At 40.7% G+C, this 22,658-nt stretch overlaps 1 non-coding gene across 1 annotated transcript; it reads right to left on the reverse strand.

Moving 5' to 3' along the window:
* Positions 1-5,350: 5,350 nt before the first annotated feature.
* TRNAK-UUU (transfer RNA lysine (anticodon UUU)) lies at positions 5,351-5,423 on the reverse strand. The gene has a single exon. It is a non-coding gene; the product is annotated as a tRNA-Lys (tRNA).
* Between the last annotated feature and the right edge of the window lie 17,235 nt (positions 5,424-22,658).

Consider the following 22,658-nt stretch of genomic DNA (forward strand, 5'->3'; position numbering starts at 1 on the left):
GGCATGTAGGAGAGGAGTAAAGGTGACATGAGAAGGCCTAGTGGAAGAGGCAGATGTCATAGAAATGCCCAGACCCATATCTACAGTATAAAAAAGAATGAACAGATGAGTAAGAGTAATAATTAACCTTTATTGAGCTCCTACTATTGTCTGTGCATGCTTTACCTTATTCAGTCCTTGAGACCAACTATCATTATGCCCATTTTTCCAGAGGTGGAAGCTGAGGCTTGAGAGATCAAGAACTTCCTCAAGATCATGCTGTTAGAAAGTGGCAGAACCATCACTGAAATTCAGGCCTGTTTAGGTCAGAGAGCATGATCTTGAATGTTACACTTTGTTGCCTCTCTGCTGATCAGCTATGCAGCCGAAGCCTCAGTGATCTCTGTTCTCATCCATAAGGGAAAATGAACTGCTGAGAGGTCTCGCTGGTTCCTGTGTCTCCCTAGTGAGAGGACAGTCACATCAGATGCAGAAGAGCAAGCTCCCGCTGCCTCCCCATTTACCCATGTGCCAAGGTAGGCTTGGGAGTAAAATAGCCCTGTCTGATGGCTTTGCTGCTTGGGACTGGTGCAGCGTGGCCTAGCTATGCTATTTAAAACAACGTTGGTGGTAAGAATAATAATAGCCCATAATTATGCAGTGCTAACTAGGTTCTCTTCTAAATTATTTATTTAATAATCACAGTAACTAATGCTAGTCTCAGCTGGTTTTCTCAGAAGCCTACCCGAGACTAATATTTGGTATCAATAGTTTATTTGGGAGGTGAAGAAACCTCAGTAAGGAAATGGGAGAGTGAGATGGGAGAGGGCGGGCAATCAATAAAAGGTGGGTATGCAAACACCAGCTCATGTGCGTCTTGGACTGGCTAAGGACCTCTCCTGGGGAAGATTCATCCTCAGGAATTTCCGCTTTGTGCGGCAGAGGCAGAATGACTTTGGCTGCCGGAGAAAGCCCTCAAACAGTTGAAGTTTTGGCTTCTTGCCCCACATTGGCAAGGCCCAAGAGCCTGTGGGAATGCACTGACCCTGAGGAACCGGAGGTCCGGGGAACCAGAGGTACAAGTGACTTGCCCAGGGTCACGTGGCTTACTGATCTTATGGGTTGAATTGTGTCCCTACTTCTGCCACTTCAACTCATAGGATGAAGAACTAACCCCCAGGACTGCAGAATGTGACCTTATTTGAAAATAGAGTCACCGCACGTGTAATCAGTTAAGATGAGGTCATTAGAATGGATCTTAATTCAATATGACTGTTGTCCTTATGAAAAGGGGAAATTTGGACACAGACATGTACATACAGGGAGAGTGCCAAGTGAAAGTGAAAGCAGAGATCAGGGCAATGCTTCTACAAGCCAGGGAATGCCAGAGATGGCCAGCAAAACACCAGAAGCCAGTGAGAGGCATGGCACAGATCTCTCTCACAGCCCTCAGCACGATCCAACCTTGCCCACCCCTTGCTCAGACCTTCCACTTCCGGAACTATGAGACAATAAATTTCTGTTGTTTAAACCACCTAGTTTGTGGTACTTTGATGGGGCAGCCCTGGCAAACTAATATAAGTGGCAGTTGTTACTTACAGACTGTGATTTCCAGCCCCAGTCAGTGAGTGCAAAGGACATGGTGTAGGAGAGGGAGGAGGAGGATGGGAGCCAGCAGGTACCATCAGAATGTTAGAGCCCTTTCTTATCTCTTCCCGCCTCTCCTTCTTCTTACCACCAAACATTTACTAAGTGTGCTGAGCTCTTTACATGCATCACTCCATTTAATCTCCATGTAGCCTGAATGGGAGGTAATATTGATATCTCTGTTTTACAGACAAGGTGACAGTGGATTCAGAGAGGTTAAGTAACTCGCCTATGGACACAGAGTATGTCAGTGTTGAGCCAGTATGCAAACTCAGGTTGTCTGACTTCTGTTCTGCCACCTCTGCCCTTGCAGCCAGACTGGCTCATGTCCAAAGAACAGACATCTATCTTAGGACCAACTTAGGGACCAGAGTTGTTGCAGGGGAGTCCTGATTACAGGGATGGGAAGAGTCTCTCAAAGAAAAACACTAAACAATAGAAGATGAGTCAGCACCAGAGCACAAAGTCCTAAATGGATTGTTTGAATATTACCTTCTGTTTTGGGTACTTAAAGGTGTTCTCCTTTTTACTCTTTGTGAGGATCTGTAGAGAGAAGGAAGCATTTTGACCCTATAGAGGTGTCCTGTGAACACTTTGGGCATGGCATTAGAGTAACTGAGGAAGTGGTTCTGCTGAGCCGTATTTGTTCCCTGTCCCTGCCTGGCCCCTCTCCCCCTTCGCTGTTAATACTGCAAGGAATTTGGTTCTTCAGCTGTCAGTTTTTTTTTCAACCAGAAAAATGTTCTGCCATGTGTCTTTTGTTCTTTTTTCTGAAGCGGCTGTGAAGTTATAATTTACTGGCATATAGAGAAAAGTGGATTTTTTTCACTGCAATTCCATTTCCCCCCTCCTTTGGGATTCTTGGGAAAACCTGATTAAAATGTCAGCCGGAAGAATGGCTGGTGATTCTTTAAAAGGACTGATTAAACCAGGATGACCCACAGCACTAACAGGAGAAGAAAACCCTGTGGGGATCTGAGCATTTACTTTTTAGTTATTTGAGTATAGTAAAAAAAAAAAAGTCAGAAAAAAAAAGAAAAAGCTTTGATGGAGAGGAAGGATGATAATAAAATAGTTATTAGCAATGGTAATAATAAGCGCCACTCGAGTAAGTTCTGTCCTTGGCCCTGTACTGTGCCTTTGTCTGTATTGTCTCTAACACCCACATTCCTGGAGGTAGGTAGGATTACCCCACTCTCCGTAGAGAGTAATTCACGTGCCTGCCGTCAAACAGCTGGGGCCTGTCTCCTGGGGCCTGACAGTCACACTGAGGGAGAATCCTAAGACCTTTAATAGGAGATTGTCACTCCCAGGATGGGGCTGCACCATGCTTGGAGAACTGATTCCTTCTGTCTGAATGTAAGCAGTAACTCCTTCCTGCTTCTCTGGGACCCAGCCTTTTGGCCCTGATCTTGTACCTGCTTTCAAAATTTCTTGCCAATTGGTTCCCATTTAAAATTCTCCCTTTGGAGGAAAGCCAATCACAAATATGTGCATAGAATCATCTGGTTCAATAGAAAAGGAAAAATTTGTTGACTTAACTGCGTTATTTTAATTGTGTGTTTTCTGAGAATTGGATTCTACATGCTGAACAATCCAAAGAGGGAACATTAAAGTGGGACAGAAACCTGTGGCCTGGTTCCCCCTGAGGTTATTTGGGGCCCTTATTATATCCTGTGGCTGCACTGTGGAAGGGGGACCAGTAGAGGGACAGACTGTTGTCTAGCTGATTTTGGCCAGGCTTACCTAGAACCTGACCCCACTAGCTTCTCTGTTTCTTCTATCATTCAGAGCCCAGTCCAGTTAAACCACACAGAATCTCGCCTCAGAATCCAGTGCTAACTCTGCTTGTTGTTTTTAATGGCATGAAGCACCATATTATGTTACTCTTTAATTGTTTTATGATGGCAGTCTTGTCTGCCTGATGGATCATGAGCTTCATGTAAGTGTGAAGAAATCTGCCTTTATTATACCTGTCTTCCCTCATTCCCCTGGCTGTCAGTCTTCCATCTCTGTACTGATCATAGTACTAGGCATGTAGAAAGTGCTCAGACTCTACTACTGAATGACTACTAAACATTTTTTCTTAGAGTGTCAATTTCTATAATAAAGCATATGTTCTGTAGAATGAAGAACTGCTTCATTATCAGGGTTCAAGTCGGTGTGGGTAGCATGAAAGATAATATGTCAGGAAAAGGAATGATGACCTTATAGATACTATTCAGCCCAATGTTGGGGAATTTCCTTAAAAGATCACTTGAGCTATCCCTGTACTGGCAGGGAGTGAATAGTGGTAATTATTGGTGCCTGTTCTTTGTTGTGGTCCATCTGGGGACTCCTTTCCAAAACAGACTGCATATTGGCAACAGGGAGGAGAGTGTATGTTACCTGAAAAATCACAAACTCAAAACTTTGTTTATAGAGGAGTGGGATAGGTCTGCCCCTCCATCTCAGATGGAATAGCATGTTGTAGTTGGATATTCCCGTGGGTCCCCAATCTCTGTGCTGAGGCAAGTGCAAACAGGGGTGAAACACCTTCTTTGCTCTAAGAGTCTCCAGGTCAGCTTCAGAGTTTTCTCTTTGTAGAGCAGAGGACCATGCTCGTTGTCTTCACCCAGTTACCTGTAGGACCCCTGGACTATTCACGCAACTAAAGAATCACATCTTCTAGCCGAGGACAGAGGTAGTACAGGAAATATCTTGATCTTACTTTAGCCCACATTTAGAAGAGACTTGGATACTACAGTTTTCTCATCTCTATAAAAAATACAATCAAAGTGTTTTCTTCCCTGGAGGGAAGACATCACTAATTTGTGTGGACCCTAGAACATGCATTCTCTCTCTCTCTTTTTGTAGTCTTTTCACACATGCTTCCTACCTTCTTATCGTACAGGAATCAAGAGACTATAGAAAAAGCTCTCAGCTATCAGTCATTTTCTTCTTGTTTTTAATCCTCCCATGTTTTTTGTTTAAAAATCTACCCCAAAGGGAAGAATTGAACTAATTTTAAGCAGATTTCTTAAATGCAAAAATATACACAAAGGAGCAAAGGGCAAGAATTTAAATTACGTGAGATGATGAGTTTTTTTTGGATAATACAGTTATTTGATAACACTGGCTTGTCCTGAAATTTCTCATTTGCAATTAGATGTATGCAGCTTTTTTTGTATTCAGGAGAAAATGTTACCAAATGGACTCATGGGGTTTAAAAGATTTACATTAAAAATGAAACAAAAGGAAAGAAAACAAAAACCCAAACTAGTGGTGTTTAATTCACTAGGGATAGGGAACTGCAAAGATGACCCTGGTTTCTTAAGCATCTTTGTGAGGATTCACAGAACAATGGTATTTCATTCAGGGTTGGCAGGAGCTTGGATTAGTATCTAGCCCAAATACCTAGAGCTTGAGTCCTTTCTGTGTGTGTGTGTGTGTGTGTGTGTGTGTTAGTTGCTCAGCCGTGTCCGACTCTTTGCAGGCCCGTGGACTGTAGCCCACCAGGCTCCTTTGTCTGTGGAATTCTCTAAACAAGAATACTGGAGTGGGTTGCTATTCCCTTTTCCAGGCCTTTCTTTGCTATCTCTACCAAAAGGTCACTAAGCCTCACTGGAATAACTCCAGGGATGAGGAGCTCATTATCTCCTAAGGTATTTCACTTTATCTATGAATGGATATATAGGAAGTTTTTTTTTTTTTTCCTGTTCCAGGTGCATGCTTGGAGAGTAAGTTCCCTGACCAGGGATTGAACCTGGGCCCTTGGCAGTAAAAGCACAGAGTTGTAACCACTGAACTATCAGAGAATTCCCATGTAGGAAGTTTTTTATGTTGAACAAAAATCCATTCAAACATATTTACAGAGTGCATACCATGTTCCAGGTGCTAGATATTGTTTATATTCTGAAGATATAGCAATGAACAGAAGAGACAGAGATCCTGTACTCTTAAAGCTTGCTTTCTGTGGAAGGGTGAGAGTGAATAACAGCACATAAAATGAAGAGCATGACAGGAGATAAGTAAGAAAGGAAGACAGTGCAAGGGTAGGCACTTGCAGTTTTAACTAGGATGGTCAAGAAGGGCATCACTGACAAGTGACTTTCAAGTGAAGTACTGAATAAGCCATGTGAGTATCTCTGGGGAAAGAACATTTCAGGCAATAGAAAGATTAAGTGCCAAGGTCCTGAGGTAGAGGTGTGCTTGATGTGCTCATGGAGTAGCAACAAGACCAGTGTGGTTGGAGTGGGGAATACAAAGGGAACAGTGGTGGAATGTGAGGTTAGAAAGGGAATGGGAGCCAGGTCATGTGGGGCCTTGTGGGTCATTGTAAGGATACTGGATTTTACTCCAGATAAGATGGGGAGTCATTGGATGGGGTTGAGCTAGGGACTAATATGTTCTGACTAATGTTTTAGAAGATTTGCTCTGCAAAGAGACTGTACAGTGAAAGGGGTGGACTTAGAGCAATTTGGAGGTTGTTGGCCATAGTTCAGACTGGAGATGATAGTGTTTTGGATGAGGGGAGATATGGAAGTGTTTGGGTCCTGGACATATTTTGAATAGTGCTCTTGAAGTTTGACCTGCTGATTAACTCTATCCCTGGAGTGTTTTTTTTTTTTTTTAACACACGTCATCCTTCATCATATATTCAGACTAAAATAAAATAGGACAAATCTATCCTTTGACATGCCGCTTTGCTCCCCATGCTTCCCTTGTGGCTCAGCTGGTAAAGAATCTGCCTGCAATGTGGGAGACCTGGGTTCGATCCCTGGGTTGGGAAGATCCCCTGGAGAAGGGAAAGGCCACTCACTTCAGTATTCTGGCCTGGGGAATTCCATGGACTATTCCTTGGGGTTGCAAAGAGTCGGACATGACTGAGCGACCTTCACTTTCACACTTTCACTTTGCTCCCCATAGGCAAGCTTTCTAATATGTGGGATGTGTATCCTTCTGTTTGTGTGACTTCTTATAAATCAGGCATTGTTCTTTTGTAATAGATTTTTTAATTTTAATAAGTGGAATTGTGGTACAGATCACATTTTATTTCTTCCTATGTTTTAAAGATGTATCTGTGTGGCTGAATGTTCCAAGATTCTGCTGCTTCTGGCTGAACCGACTTCGTCAAATGAGACCATTGAACTGTGAAAAGACTATGTTAAATTAGTAGCATGGTTCCCTGAGAGTTTTCCTCTCCATTCCAATCCTGCTCACCTCTTCCAACTATCCTGAAATAATATGGCTTTGAGCCTTCTTGTGGTCTAGCCACTCTTCTCTGAGCCTGCTATGACTTTTCTCTGCTCACCGATCTGGGTTTCTGAGAGCAGCATCTATGCCTGGAGACTCCTTCCCATTTGCCAGATGTGGAAATGAAGTTTTGTAGCTGAGAAATGGTGTAAGGACTTCAGCGCTAAGAAAATAGAAGTCACAAGGTGAGACCCAAGATTCCACATGTGCCTAGGGTAGACCCTTGCCTCAGTTTTCATGGGCACAGTAGAATAATGGTTAAGAACTTAGGCTCTTGGATCTGATATATGTAGTTTTGCCTTCTAGTTCTCCTTCCTGCTGGTTACGTGAGTTTGTATCAATTGCTTAGCTATTCTGAGCTGCATTTCCCCCCATTATAAAATAGTGATAATCATAACACTAATTTCAAAATTATATTTTTAGTATTAGATGCAATACTCTATTACCTTTTGGCATAAAGCCTGGCACAGAGTGGGTCTGTGGTAAATATTGGCTATAATTTTAAGCTTAAATTCATACAAACCCAGATTGTCACAAAAAATGAACCATGTGTGATTATTTACACTGCAAAAGATGATAAAATAGTTTTCTTTTGATAGCAGTTTTTCTAGCATACTTGCGATGTGCTTTGTGTGTCTGCTCTCCTTCGCTTCAGCCGTGTCTGACTCTGTGCGACCCCATGGACTGAAACATACACTCCTCCCCCCCGCCACCACAAACACACACTGCCAGGCTCCTCTGTCTATGGGACTCTCTGGGCAAGAATACTGGAGTGGGTTGCCATTTCCTTCTCTAGGAGATCTTTCCAACTCAGGGATCGAACCTGTCTCTTGTGTCTCCTGCCTTGGAAGGTGGGTTCTTTACCACGAGCACCACCTAGGAAGCCCTGTGATGTGCTTTCAATGACCCAAATTGGGTTATACATGGTTTTTCAGCAGTATAGACTGTATAAAGATTGGTTTACTTGTATGATGACAGTGTGGGAAATGCCGTGTATGATAGTAAGAGCCACATTGAAAGCTTCCTGGCAAATACAGACATGATGAGGTTATTGAGGGTTCTCTCTTTCTTTCTTTCTCTGTCTCTCTTACATTCTGTACAATTGTAGTCCTAGCAATGGGGCATACTTTTTAAAAGATCTTGAGTATAACACTGCATTTTCAGAAGTGAGGTAGCCTATTTTTTTCCAGTGAAAACCTATGATAACGAAAATATAGAAGAAGCGAACTTGAAGAGACTGAAAGAATTTAGTGTCACTGATATCGCAAGGTTGAAAGACAACCCAGAGGTCATCGAATGTTCCCTTCTCTTTCCACAGATGAGGACAGTGAGGATTATAGAGGTGGGGTGATTTGGTCAAACTCACCCAGCTTCTAAATGGCACAGCAGGGACTCAGTTTTATTGTCCAGTATTCTTTCTTCTACAAATGGTTCCTAGTAAGGGTTGGATTCAGAACACTCATTTTGAGGGTTATTTTTGTCTTGAGAACTCAGGAAATGGAATTTGTACCTTTCCTTGATAATCTATCCCAGAAAGAAAATTTTTCCTTAAACACAGTCCAACTGTCTCTTGGAGTAATTTAAATATCCAAACTCAGGCCTGCTGTGAAAGTATCATGGTACCATAACATTTGAATATGGTCGAGAGAAAAAACCGGAGAAGGCAATGGCACCCCACTCCAGAACTCTCGCCTGGAAAATCCCATAGACGGAGGAGCCTGGTAGGCTGCAGTTCATGGGGTTGTGAAGAGTTGGACACAACTGAGCGACTTCACTTTCACTTTTCACTTTCATGCATTCTTGCCTGGAGAATCCCAGGGATGGGGGAGCCTGGTGTGCTGCCATCTATGGGGTCACACAGAGTTGGACACGACTGAAGTGACTTAGCAGCAGCAGCAGCAAGAGAAAAAACACATTTTAGGCTAGGCACATTTAGTATACTCTGTCCTCCTTTTGCCTTGACTCAGGCGTCTCAAAGGCTCTTCCTTACTTTCTTTCTTCCTGTATTTGATGTCTCTCCCACTGCAATGTGAGCATCATGAGGACCAGGGTCTTTATGTGTTTCATTCTCAGTTGTATGAATAGTGCTTGGCACAAAATAAGTGCCAAGTGGATGTTTGCTGAGGGACTAGTATGTTTATTGAGTGCCTACTATGTGCCAGGCACTCTTCTTGGCACCCTGGATGCATAGCCTCCCTCAGTACCAAGAGTAGGGAAGAGGAGGGAGAAAACACATCTGACTCTGATAGAGAAGTGAGGTTTAAATTCATCCTTCCTGTCCTTGGCAAACTCAGAGGAGATATTTTGATTTAAGAACAAGCAGCTTCTTTCTCTGACCCTCACATCACTGTAGTCACTCCATGCCTTACCACACTACCACAGGTCACACACGTGTCTGCTTGCACACACACTTGTGGGCCAGTTTGATGGGGCTTAAGTAGCACCTGAATTACCATGTATCTCCCTAATGTTTGTTTCTCACACCCTTGCTTGGTACCGAAGATCCCCACTGTTGAATGATTCTCTGTGTTAAGGAATGTCTATAGTAGATCCATTTTAAATAATAAAAATTTTCTCTAGAGACACCAAGCATTAACCATAAGCAACACCAGAACCTTTACATGAATTATTTTTTTAGGTTAGTCATTGAGAAGAGTAGAACTTATGGGAAATGAGCATATATAGTTACGTTCTATTGAGGGAAGAGAGAGAAGAGGAAGCTGGGCATGTTCTAGAACACTGCTACTCAAAGAGTAGTCTGGGGACTGCCCCTGGTTTATAATGTGATTAGTAGCTTGCAGGGCCACTAAGCACTCTTTTTAATTAAAATGATTTGGTTTTTGATATTGCGACTTTTCTAATTGAAGGAAGCAACATAATTCACATTCATTCAAGTACAAGCCTCTCATTTTGTCATTGTCTGCTAACAAACAGCTGATGGACCAGCTATACAGGAGCACTGCTCTGGAAACTTGGCTACTGTCTGGGTAGGTAGTCCTAGTGAAGCATTGTGGGAAAATCCCAGGGCTTACAGGGGCAATGTGAAGACTCTGTTCCCTAGATGTGGGCATCAAGGATAGAGGAGATCAATTTTGCTTATTACATCACAGCTTTGCCTAGGGTGAGGTTTGACTAAGTTGTTTGGTTTTGTTTTTTTTGTTTTTCCCCTCAGCATCTTGGCAAATACATGCTAAGGGGACACAGCACCTTTAGTTTGTTGAGCATCAGTGTGGTGCAATGGAAAGAACAGTCAAATAGAAAAGAGCTCAAATCCATGGTTCTCCATATATCAGCTTGGTGATTGTGAACAAAATTCTTAACTTTTCCTGTTTCCCCTTTTATAAAGGGGAGCTACCGTAGGAGTGTTATTATAAGCATTAAGCGTAGAGTGCTGGGAGCCAGTGTGAGGAACTCCGCCCGTGGCAAAGGTCATGAGGAAGGAGGCTCGGCATACGCAAAGGCGGGATCGAGCCTCAGGAGTTCCCCTGGAAATTCTCGAGCATCTACCCCCAAACCAGAGTCTGCCTACTTTACTGCTTTGTGCTCTCACCTACACCTCTGACTTTACGAGGGGCTGTCCCCCACCACCTCTCTCTGAAAAAGAGTTAAATTACAGCTCCAGTTAATAAAGTTCCTGGGCATGACAAGCGTGTTTTAGTTCACAACCGTGAGAGGCACGAGATGTTCTAAACTGTCTAAATACAGATTCCTTTGAGCAGTTAAAAGATTGATTAGAAATTGTATTGCTGAAGGGTTTTTCACTTGTTGGGCCAATGTTTGCTGCTAAGTTTCCATATCCCTTACCTACTGTGTCCCTGGCAGTGTATTGATTAATATAATTGGTGTATAGGAATGTAAGTAGTAGCTTTAATGTTTGTAACCTTGGACCCTTGAGTTAATTCTTTTTCTTGTTATAGCCCACCACACCTTTGCCCTATAGGAATGCAACTTTATCTAATGCTTTTGGAGGGTGGTGCCTGACTAATCACCTTTAGAGAAAAATAAGTTTTCTGAAGAAAGGGTCTTAAAATGTTAACAGGCCTCCGGGCCAGAAGATGATGTAAATCACCTAAACTTTTGCATATGATAAGTTTGCAGGAAGAAAGCCTGGCTTACTGCTGACTCTACCCCTTCTCCCATTGTCCCCTATGCACAACTTAAGGTATAAAAATTGCTTTGGAAAATAAAGTGCGGGCTTTTGTTCACCGAAACTTGGTCTCCCCATGTTGTTCTTTCTCTCACCTTCTGGCTGAATTTCTATCTGGGGCGCAGAGGCTCGTCAAACCTATTAATTTTGCCTGGGCTTCTAAGATCTGACCGGGGAGGCCTTAGTGTCTCCTCTCCTTCGGGAGAACGGGAGGACGCCTGCGGCCCACATAGGTGACGCAAATTCCTTATTTTGGAATTTTACTAGCTTTCCACGTAAACCAAGTTATTCAGCCTCTTCACTAAATTTTCTCACTGAGCTATCCTTATTTAACCACTCTTTATATCCTTAATTAACGTTTAATTAAACAGTTGTTTCCTGATCCTCGCCGACGCCGTCCCAGCTTCGAATTCCCTAGATCCACCAGGGCTGGACCCCGGCAGTAGAGCATCCCTAAAAGCAGAGTGTCAGGCATAAGAATACTTCTTTGAATAGATGAACTGATTGGTATTTCCCATACTCTATTGCATTTACTCCTCTCAACAACTCTGGGAGCTATTATAAGTCCATTTTATAGATGAGAAAACAGAGGGTTAAAACACAAAGCCTAAGAAAAGTTAAACAATTTACCTAAAGTTGAGACCAAAGCTAGAATGACTCATAGAGCTAAAGAATGGTTCTAAAGCAGCACCCACAATTTTCCTGGAGGTGTCCTTGTTTTATCTGATACTAATCACTTGGATGTGTGGGCAGTGACTTGAGAAAGAAAACTGACATGAATCATTAAGCCTCCAAGTTATTGTCTCCACTTTACAGACTATGAAAATGACTTGGGTGAGAAAATTCTATCAAGCACTTTAATATGGAGAAAAAGAAAAATAAAAAAGGTGAGATCTCACTCAGGAGTTTTGAAAAGGTCAATAGGATTAATATACCCTTTGAACATAGTTATTTTAGCTGAAATAAGGAAATGGCATGGGGGAAACTTCACAGACTACTCATGTAATAGAAATGGAATGTATTTACCCTTTTTCTCTTCCTTTGTGGCAAATGTGGGATTACTTGAAGCAAACTGGTAGAATAAATGGTTATACCCAGAACTTGTGTTCTGGAAATGGGTTGATTATCTGTAAATGTTATTTTATATTCTCAGATTCATCAAAAATCATCAACTCAAGGTACCTTGAGAAGAATGAACAGATAATGGGCAACTAAAATTGATGGATTGGGAGCCCGAAGAAAATGTGTGCTCTTGGGGACATTTGCAATTGCTTCCTAAGTTCTTTATAATTTAAACAAACTACCTCTAACTCACTTTATAGGTCAAACTTCATTTTTAACCTCTGTGAAATGAAAATTAACCTTGAAGTAAATTCACAGAATTTCCCAGGTAGAAATGAGAGTCCTAGCAGACATTAATAAGTGTTCTCAGGAAAAAAGATTATGTAGTTAAAAAGTTTTGAAGCTACTGGATTTAGCAGAGGTTCATAGATTTCTTTAGTGCAGGACTTCTCAGAGCCTCTAAGTTCTTTTTTTTTTTTTTAATTTTATTTTATTTTTAAATTTTACATAATTGTATTAGTTTTGCCAAATATCAAACTGAATCCGCCACAGGTATACATGTGTTCCCCATCCTGAACCTTCCTCCCTCCTCCCTCCCCATACCCTCCCTCTGGGTCGTCCCAGTGCACCAGCCCCAAGCATCCAGTATCGTGCATCGAACCTGGACTGGCAACTCGTTTCATACATGATATTTTACATGTTTCAATGCCATTCTCCCAAATCTTCCCACCCTCTCCCTCTCCCACAGAGTCCATAAGACTGTTCTATACATCAGTGTCTCTTTTGCTGTCTCATACACAGGGTTGTTACCCTCTTTCTAAATTCCATATATATGCGTTAGTATACTGTATTGGTGTTTTTCTTTCTGGCTTACTTCACTCTGTATGATAGGCTCCAGTTTCATCCACCTCATTAGAACTGATTCAAATGTATTCTTTTTAATGGCTGAGTAATACTCCATTGTGTATATGTACCACAGTTTTCTTATCCATTCATCTGCTGATGGACATCTAGGTTGCTTCCATGTCCTGGCTATTATAAACAGTGCTGCAATGAACATTGGGGTACACGTGTCTCTTTCCCTTCTGGTTTCCTCAGTGTGTATGCCCAGCAGTGGGATTGCTGGGTCATAAGGCAGTTCTATTCCCAGTTTTTTAAGGAATCTCCACACTGTTCTCCATAGTGGCTGTACTAGTTTGTATTCCCACCAACAGTGTAAGAGGGTTCCCTTTTCTCCACACCCTCTCCAGCATTTATTACTTGTAGACTTTTGGATCGCAGCCATTCTGACTGGTGTGAAATGGTACCTCATAGTGGTTTTGATTTGCATTTCTCTGATAATGAGTGATGTTGAGCATCTTTTCATGTGTTTGTGAGCCATCTGTATGTCTTCTTTGGAGAAATGTCTATTTAGTTCTTTGGCCCATTTTTTGATTGGGTCATTTATTTTTCTGGAGTTGAGCTGTAGGAGTTGCTTGTATATTTTTGAGATTAGTTGCTTGTCAGTTGCTTCATTTGCTATTATCTTCTCCCATTCTGAAGGCTGTCTTTTCACCTTGCTAATAGTTTCCTTTGATGTGCAGAAGCTTTTAAGGTTAATTAGGTCCCATTTGTTTATTTTTGCTTTTATTTCCAATATTCTGGGAGGTGGGTCATAGAGGATCCTCCTGTGATGTATGTCAGAGAGTGTTTTGCCTATGTTCTCCTCTAGGAGTTTTATAGTTTCTGGTCTTATGTTTCGATCTTTAATCCATTTTGAGTTTATTTTTGTGTATGGTGTTAGAAAGTGTTCTAGTTTCATTCTTTTACAAGTGGTTGACCAGATTTCCCAGCACCACTTGTTAAAGAGATTGTCTTTAATCCATTGTATATTCTTGCCTCCTTTGTCAAAGATAAGGTGTCCATATGTGCGTGGATTTATCTCTGGGCTTTCTATTTTGTTCCATTGATCTATATTTCTGTCTTTGTGCCAGTACCATACTGTCTTGATAACTGTGGCTTTGTAGTAGAGCCTGAAGTCAGGTAGGGTGATTCCTCCAGTTCCATTCTTCTTTCTCAAGATCGCTTTGGCTATTCGAGGTTTTTTGTATTTCCATACAAATTGTGAAATTATTTGTTCTAGCTCTGTGAAGAATACTGTTGGTAGCTTGATAGGGATTGCATTGAATCTATAAATTGCTTTGGGTAATATACTCATTTTCACTATATTGATTCTTCCAATCCATGAACATGGTATATTTCTCCATCTGTTAGTGTCCTCTTTGATTTCTTTCACCAGTGTTTTATAGTTTTCTATATAGAGGTCTTTAGTTTCTTTAGGTAGATATATTCCTAAGTATTTTATTCTTTCCATTGCAATGGTGAATGGAATTGTTTCCTTAATTTCTCTTTCTATTTTCTCATTATTAGTGTATAGGAATGCAAGGGATTTCTGTGTGTTGATTTTATATCCTGCAACTTTACTATAGTCATTGATTAGTTCTAGTAATTTTCTGGTGGAGTCTTTAGGGTTTTCTATGTAGAGGATCATGTCATCTGCAAATAGTGAGAGCTTTACTTCTTCTTTTCCAATTTGGATTCCTTTTATTTCTTTTTCTGCTCTGATTGCTGTGGCCAAAACTTCCAAAACTATGTTGAATAGTAATGGTGAAAGTGGGCACCCTTGTCTTGTTCCTGACTTTAGAGGAAATGCTTTCAATTTTTCACCATTGAGGATAATGTTTGCTGTGGGTTTGTCATATATAGCTTTTATTATGTTGAGGTATGTTCCTTCTATTCCTGCTTTCTGGAGGGTTTTTATCATAAAGGATGTTGAATTTTGTCAAAGGCTTTCTCTGCATCTATTGAGATAATCATATGGTTTTTATTTTTCAATTTGTTAATGTGGTGTATTACATTGATTGATTTGCGGATATTGAAGAATCCTTGCATCCCTGGGATAAAGCCCACTTGGTCATGGTGTATGATCTTTTTAATGTGTTGTTGGATTCAGATTGCTAGAATTTTGTGAAGGATTTTTGCATCTATGTTCATCAGTGATATTGGCCTGTAGTTTTCTTTTTTTGTGGGATCTTTGTCAGGTTTTGGTATTAGGGTGATGGTGGCCTCATAGAATGAGTTTGGAAGTTTACCATCCTCTGCAATTTTCTGGAAGAGTTTGAGCAGGATAGGTGTTAGCTCTTCTCTAAATTTTTGGTAGAATTCAGCTGTGAAGCCGTCTGGGCCTGGGCTTTTGTTTGCTGGAAGATTTTTGATTACAGTTTCAATTTGCGTGCTTGTGATGGGTCTGTTAAGATTTTATATTTCTTCCTGGTCGAGTTTTGGAAAGTTGTACTTTTCTAAGAATTTGTCCATTTCTTCCATGTTGTCCATTTTATTGGCATATAATTGTTGATAGTACTCTCTTATGATCCTTTGTATTTCTGTGTTGTCTGTTGTGATCTCTCCATTTTCATTTCTAATTTTATTGATTTGATTTTTCTCCCTTTGTTTCTTGATGAGTCTGGCTAATGGTTTGTCAATTTTATTTATCCTTTCAAAAAACCAGCTTTTGGTTTTTTTGATTTTTGCTATGATCGCTTTTGTTTCTTTTGCATTTATTTCTGCTCTAAGTTTTAAGATTTCTTTCCTTCTATTAACCCTGGGGTTCTTCATTTCTTCCTTTTCTAGTTGCTTTAGGTGTAGAGTTAGGTTATTTATTTGACTTTTTTCTTGTTTCTTGAGGTGTGCCTGTATTGCTATGAACTTTCCCCTTAGGACTGCTTTTACCGTTTCCCACAGGTTTTGGGTGGTTGTGTTTTCATTTTCATTCGTTTCTATGCAAATTTTGATTTCTTTTTTGATTTCTTCTGTGATTTGTTGGTTATTCAGCAGTGTGTTGTTCAGCCTCCATATGTTGGAATTTTTAATAGTTTTTCTCCTGTAATTGAGATCTAATCTTACTGCATTGTGGTCAGAAAAGATGCTTGGAATGATTTCTATTTTTTTGAATTTACCAAGGCTAGCTTTATGGCCCAGGATGTGATCTATCCTGGAGAAGGTTCCATGTGCGCTTGAGAAAAAGGTGAAATTCGTTGTTTTGGGATGAAATGTCCTATAGATATCAATTAGGTCTAACTGGTCTATTGTATCATTTAAAGTTTGTGTTTCCTTGTTAATTTTCTGTTTAGTTGATCTATCCATAGGTGTGAGTGGGGTATTAAAGTCTCCCACTATTATTGTGTTATTGTTAATTTCTCCTTTCATACTTGTTAGTATTTGTCTTACATACTGCAGTGCTCCCATGTTGGGTGCATATATATTTATAATTGTTATATCTTCTTCTTGGATTGATCCTTTGATCATTATGTAGTGACATTCTTTGTCTCTTTTCACAGCCTTTGTTTTAAAGTCTATTTTATCTGATATGAGTATTGCTACTCCTGCTTTCTTTTGGTCCCTATTTGCATGGAAAATCTTTTTCCAGCCTCTCAGAGCCTCTAAGTTCTAGTGTAGACCATAAGCCTCTTGAGTGAATGAAGAGTGAAGTCGCTTAGTCGTGTCCGACTCTTTGCGACCCTGTGGACTGTAGCCTACAAGGCTTCTCCATCCATGGGATTCTCCAAGCAAGAATACTGGAGTGGGTTACCATTTCCTTCTCCAGGGGACCTTCCCAGGGATCGAACCCGGGTCTCCTGCATTGCAGGCAGACACTTTAACCTCTGAGCCACCAGGGAAGCCTCTTAGAGGGCTGCAAATAGCGTAAACTTATTTGACTATCCCTGCATCCTCCTATATATTTTTTCCCACAGAACACTTTTTAACATCTTGTGGGGTTAGTGTCCCCAGGAACATACTTTGAGAAATATTGATCTCTGTGTGTGTGCTAAGTCGCTTCAGTCATGTCTGACTCTTTGAGACCCTATGAACTGTAGCCTGCCAGGCTCCTCTGTCCATGGCTAGCACTCCTCCTTTCATAGTTTCACAGTTATGTGCCTTATATTTAATGTCTTAGTTTTGTGTCTGTTTATGAGGTATGACTCTAGAGTAATACAATTTTAATTTTGTAATCATAAAAATATTGCCTGGAGATGAGTGTTATCTCTACAATAGAACCCTTGGGTGTGTTTATTCTTAAGTGTCTTGATGATGGTGCCTTCATTCAAAACAGCTTCAGAGCTTTTCTTTTGGTTATTGCTGTACTCACATTACCAGACCTGCTCACAAGAAATCAGCCTCAGGACTGCAGAGCAACAACTGACTGGTGTTCTTGTGGTAAGAAAGAGCACTGGATTAGGGCATCCACAAAACTTTGGTTCTTTTAGCCTCCACTTTGACCACTAACAAGTTAAGAGACTTTATCTCTTAAACTCTCAGAGCCTAGTTTCTTCATCTGTATATCTGGTCACTAGAATAACTCCTCTGTGGGGCCCTTGTTTGGATTAAATGAGATAATGCTTGCGGAGATGTTTTATAGGGTATGTATTAATTGTGTAGGCTCTGGAAGTTGACCGCTTGAGTTATCTTCACAACTCTACTGTTTTCTAGCTTTCTGGCCTTAGGAAAATTATTTCACTCCATTTCTATCTTTTAGAATCATAAGAATTTCTACCTAATAGGATTGTGTGGACTAATAGTTTATGTATAGTGCTTAGGCCAGTGCCTGAAACATAATAAATGTCCTATAAATACTATATGCTATTAATCTAACCTGTAAAGAATTAAGTGGATTTGAAAGTACTTCCCTTTCAGGGAGCTTTTGATTTTGTTAGGGTGAATAGGTGGGAAAGCAAGGTAAACAAAAGATAATTAAGAGGACAAGATTTGAGAATGATAGCTGGGATAAAAAGCATATTGGCTAATCCTGGGTCAGAACAATCGAAGTTTGTGTATTAGTTATTTTCTGTGGTGTAATAATAGTGTCACAAGCTTAGCATCTTAAAACAACACACACTTATTATTTCACAGTTTATATGGGTCAGGATGGAGAAGGCAATGGCAACCCACTCCAGTACTCTTGCCTGGAAAATCCCATGAACAGAGGAGCCTGGTGGGCTGCAGTCCATGGGGTCGCGAAGAGTCGGACACAACTGAGCGACTTCACTTTGACTTTTCACTTTCATGCATTGGAGAAGGAAATGGCAACCCACTCCAATGTTCTTGCCTGGAGAATCCCAGGGACAGAGGAGCCTGGTGGCTGCCGTCTATGGGGTCGTACAGAGTTGGACACGACTGAAATGACTTAGCAGCAGCAGCAGCAGCAGCAGCAGCAGCATGGGTCAGGAGTGTGGGCATGGCATAGTTGGCGCCTCTGCAAGGTTGCAGACTATTAGCCAGGGCTGTGATCTCATCTGAAAGCTTGGCCGGGAAGGGTTTACGTCCAAGTTCACATGGTGGTTGGCAGCATTCAGTTCCTTCCAGAATGTTGACTTGGGGCTTCAATTTCTGCCCGGCTGTCAGTTGTAAGCCACCTTCAGCTTCTTACAGTATAGACTTTTTCAACGTGATGACTTGCTCCTCAAAGCCAGCAAAGGAGACAGTGTCTACTAACCAGATGGGTTACGGCCTCAGGTAATATAATCATGGGCATGCAGTTTTGTATACACTGCTACCTTTACCATATTCTATTGCTAGGAGTGAGTCACAAACCCTGCCCACACTTGAGGGGAGGGGATCACCCTAGGAACACAGAGGGGATGAGGTCATGGGGCACCCTAGAATTTGCCTGTTGTTGCAGACTGTTTCCAAAAATCAAGCCCAACTTAAAAGGATGAGGATTACAGAAAGTACCCCTGAAACCCTTTTAAAACATGACATTTTGGGAACAAAAGCAGTGTGGTCGGAATATGTTTAGTCTCCCAAGATGGTCACTTTGAAAGGACAATAACTATTTCAACCAGAATTTACATTTCATCATGCTGTTAGAAGCTGCTTGTGTTATTTCATACTCAGACTTCATCATTTCCAAAACTAAAAAGATTTTCCTTATAATCTGCATTTTTTTCATACACTTTAAATAACCCTTTGGCATTCTGCTTTGCATGGACTTTCCCCTAAAGATTTGCCTAGACTAATACATAGGTTGACTAAAGGTGCTTTTGTTATGCAGCAAATCTTAGATATGACTTCTTATTACCTACAGAGATCTGAAAAGATGAATCTCCCTTTATTGAAATTTTCTTGATTTTGTACATTCAAGGCTCTGAATTTACCACTAAATTCAGAAAAAGTAGTTGCTTTTGTTTGGCTGTATAGGCCTGTAGGAGTTTGTGTTCAATAGCTCCAATGGTCTTTATTATAATAATTACAATCACCAAGATTTTGTTATTGAACCTATGACATTGGAGAAACGTTGTGTAGATCTATGTAATGCTCACCTACATGGTAATCACCTTAATGGAGAATGACACACACAGGCATCATAAAGAAACTGAGACTTGGTAAACACCTTTAGTGAAAACAATCTTAGGGCAAAAGGTCATCCTAACTTTCAGGTATAAGGAAGCTACAAAGTCAGCAAATCATAGGATATGAAAATCTCTTAATTTAGTGTGAAGAAGAGAGATTTTAGGTTGTGCTTAAATAAGAGAATGTGAGATAACAGCCAACCACATGACAAATGAAAGTGGACAGGAAGGACCTTGCTCAATTTCTGCTCCACAGAAATCGCAGTGAGCCAATAATAAATGCATTTGGATGCTGCGATTGCTCCCTGGAAGAAAATCTGCTGTGAAGATTTTTCAAAACTCTGATCCATTTCCAGAATTTTCCAGTCATGTTATTGATTCATTATTTTCTCTTCATTTGAAACTATTTATCAGTGACTTCGGTTTGTGGTTGAGTTCTACTGAGAATAAAATCAGCAAAAGGTTTCTACTTGAACTTCATTTTTCTTTGGATGTTTTTGATAGAACCAATAGAACCTGGAGGGTTTTTGTCACAGGCAAGCATAGGCTTGTACGTAGTAAAATCAGATATATTCATCACTGAAACTTTGGGTCAAGGTAGAGCATGTTGGCTGTATAAGTAAATGAAAAATTTCTTTTAAATATTATTATTTTGGCAAATTAATATTCTTAGGCTCATACTTAAAAATCACATTCCTGGAATAAATCAGCTAAAGATCCCTAAAGAGAAAAACTAACCATATCTATGACAACATCACTGAACAAAAATAGATCTCATCCTCATGTTAGATTTTAGTCTAAGTTCTGCCCTATATATGACACTGGGGAGTTCACCTAACCCCAGACTTGGACATTATATCAATATTAAGGACTTTGAGATCTAGAATCTCGTAAGACCTAGGGAGACAGAGGACAGCAATTTTTTACAAAGAATGTCAAATTTCTAACTTCTGATCTTTTAGTATTTTCAGGGCATAGCTGAGGTCACTGTGCGCTGATTCCTATGAGCAGGTGTGAGAAAGGAAGTACAGAGATGATAAAAGGATGACTATCAAGTCCCAGACTGTCAAAGGGCAAGTGTTATTGATCAGTGGAGCCACAGGTATTGAGCATTTTCAAGTGCAAAGCATAATGCCAGGTATTGCAGGGAGTACACGGAGGATTAAGACATAAAATGCCTTAAAATTCTCTAAGATAGAGGAAAAATAAATATTGATAAGTAAATAAAATAAGTGAAGGCAAGTCAGGGTATAATGTCACAGAAACTGTTCAGACCAGGCATTACCGAGGTTTACATGGAATGATCCTGTCTAGTGGGACCATAAAAATTTTCATTGGAAGATGACATTTGAAATGGACTTTAAACGATGGAGAGGACGTTGCCTGATAAAAAATGAAGGGACAGAAGCTTGGGGTGGAGGGAGATGCAAAAATCTACAGCTTGCAGAAGAGAAGACATGGGCTTTGGGGATAAAATTAAATTAAAATTAAACCATACATTTGGTTGGAGAATGGGCAGTTGTGTTGAACGAGCAGGCAATGGGCTCATGACTTTATCAACAGCAAAAGTATGAAAGCCTAGATGGGTTATGTGATTGGGCATTCTGGCTCAGGCAGCATACCGGCCTTCTGAGACAGACTCATTTTTATCTTTATGCCAGTAGAATGCATTCTAAGGATACAACTGTCATTCCAAACAATATCATATCTTTTGCACTGACCTAGTGTAGTTATACAACTTTTATCTGTGTAATGTGATGCTTTCTAATAGCACTAGAGAAATAGCTAACATCTTCATTATTCAGCAACATCAAGCACCATACAACAATCATTTTTTCAGGATCATAACAAACTCTTCCAGGCTTATATGTGGAGAAAACCACTCTTTAGTGTATCCTCTTGAACATGAAAATGGTCTGGTGCTTGAAGGGACTATTTCTAAACTTGGCTAAAAAATGTTGTACCTATTTTATTTTTATCACCTGGTCACTATCACATTGACATTGCCTTTGGGTATAACTGTTCTTTAAATATTTGTCTTGACTTCTTTGGTGCACCTACATTTAAAAAATTCTATTTATTTATTTTTTCATGATATTGAATTCCATGATAGCTGCCTGCATTGTCAAATGGTCACGTAAAGTTATGTAAGAGATGAGTTGCTCTTGTGCAGTTTGCCTTGTCTTTGTCAACTGCAGGCACAACTCTCATGAATCATGTAAACTTCTGTCCTGGAGTGAGCCCAGTAGTGCCTCAAGTATTCATAAAGAAGTCTCTTGAAGCTTCCCTGAAGGAATCACAGTCTCAGTGGTAGTGAGTGAAGTGAAGCGGCAGCAGCAGTTGTAAGGCTGAAATAAACACTGGGCCAAAGTCCTGAACAGAAATTTGGGCATTTCCGTGATCTATGTCCGTTGGTGTCTAACATCAAAGTACTTTCATAAATGAAAGAGACTGGTCAGTGAGGGAGCAGAGCCAAAGTAACAACAGCAGCAACTTTAGCAGCAAAAAACATTTTCCAGGCACACGCACCTACATGATCAAAATGTGTTTCAGAAACTAATGTGTGCTTTTACTATGTGCAATGCGTTGTGATTTCTCCTGCCCACTTCATTCCATTCCATTCCCTTTCCAAGGAGATACCAATCTAAATGTCTCTGGAGGCTTGTTGTCTTTCTTTTTAGCTTAGTAGAGAGCTGGCTCTGTAGCCCTGAGGAACAGGCTGGTGCTCTGGAGTCTCCCTATCATTTCTGGAAGCAGGAACTCCCTGCAGTTAGCTATTCCCTCTGTGTAAGTAAGGGCTTGCTTGATAGCTCAGTTGGTAAAGAATCTGCCTGCAATGTGGGAGACCTGGGTTCGATCCTTGGGTTGGGATGATCCCCTGGAGTAGGGAAAGGCTACCCACTCCAGTATTCTGACCTGGAGAATTCTATGGACTGTATGGTCCATGGGGTCACAAAGAGTTGGGTAGACTGAGCGACTTACACTTTCACTTTCAGTGTAAGTATGTGGATCCCTCTGGACTGATTTGCTTACTGTGTGCATCCAGTCTCATCAAGTCAGTAGGGTAATGAGTGCTTGGTGATCTTATGTATGCTGCTTTTTCTCTACTTATCAGTCATCTTCCTACAAATCCTATTTTATATTTACTTTGCATGGTGCTGGGGATGTGTGTTGATGAACACATATCCCTCACTCCCCCCAAA

Source organism: Bubalus kerabau, chromosome 7, assembly GCF_029407905.1.
Source record: "Bubalus kerabau isolate K-KA32 ecotype Philippines breed swamp buffalo chromosome 7, PCC_UOA_SB_1v2, whole genome shotgun sequence".
In the NCBI taxonomy this organism is placed as follows: Eukaryota; Metazoa; Chordata; class Mammalia; order Artiodactyla; family Bovidae; genus Bubalus; species Bubalus kerabau.